This window comes from Tenrec ecaudatus, chromosome 3 (assembly GCF_050624435.1).
Source record: "Tenrec ecaudatus isolate mTenEca1 chromosome 3, mTenEca1.hap1, whole genome shotgun sequence".
Classification (NCBI taxonomy): Eukaryota; Metazoa; Chordata; class Mammalia; order Afrosoricida; family Tenrecidae; genus Tenrec; species Tenrec ecaudatus.
This window is the reverse complement of record NC_134532.1, coordinates 176,087,860-176,088,395: the sequence shown is the minus strand read 5'-3', so window position 1 is coordinate 176,088,395 and position 536 is coordinate 176,087,860. Positions and strand designations below refer to the sequence as shown.

The following is a 536-nucleotide window of genomic DNA, read 5'->3' as shown; positions in this document are numbered from 1 at the left end:
CACTGTGCAACCCGCTTCAGTGCCTGAAGTCCATGGGGTAAAGCCAGGCAATGGTTCAGGGTTACAATTTGCTTTGGCATGGGACACTATGAGAGGCCCATGGGATCAGACCTGCCATAAGTCCAAACCCATGCCGTACCTTCTATCTCATTTTAGATAACTTCCACTTTCCTAGACTCATACATCCAATATTTCAATCATTAATGGAAACCTGAAACTCTTCTCATGAAAGTCCCCCACACTGTACTCTATCCATGCCAATGTCAATTACACCTCAAGTTGACACTCTTCCACAGTACTATTTGATTGCCCTCTGACCTGAGGGAACGGTTTCCAGCACTATATCCGACAATGTACCACTACTCTTCATAAAGTGTTCATGACTAATCCCTCAGAAGTGGCAACCTAATCTTCTTTCCTAGGCTGCATTAGTCCAGGAGCTCTGCTGAAACTGGGTTAGTAAGAAATACCATGCTGGCCTTTGAAATACTAGTGACATGGGTTCTAGTCACACATTAACCACCCTAGTATGTCAA

The 536-nt window shown here is 44.4% G+C and overlaps 1 non-coding gene across 1 annotated transcript; it reads right to left on the bottom strand.

Moving 5' to 3' along the window:
• LOC142444130 (small nucleolar RNA SNORA42/SNORA80 family) lies at positions 1-134 on the bottom strand. Its single transcript, XR_012783793.1, has one exon. It is a non-coding gene; the product is annotated as a small nucleolar RNA SNORA42/SNORA80 family (small nucleolar RNA).
• Between the last annotated feature and the right edge of the window lie 402 nt (positions 135-536).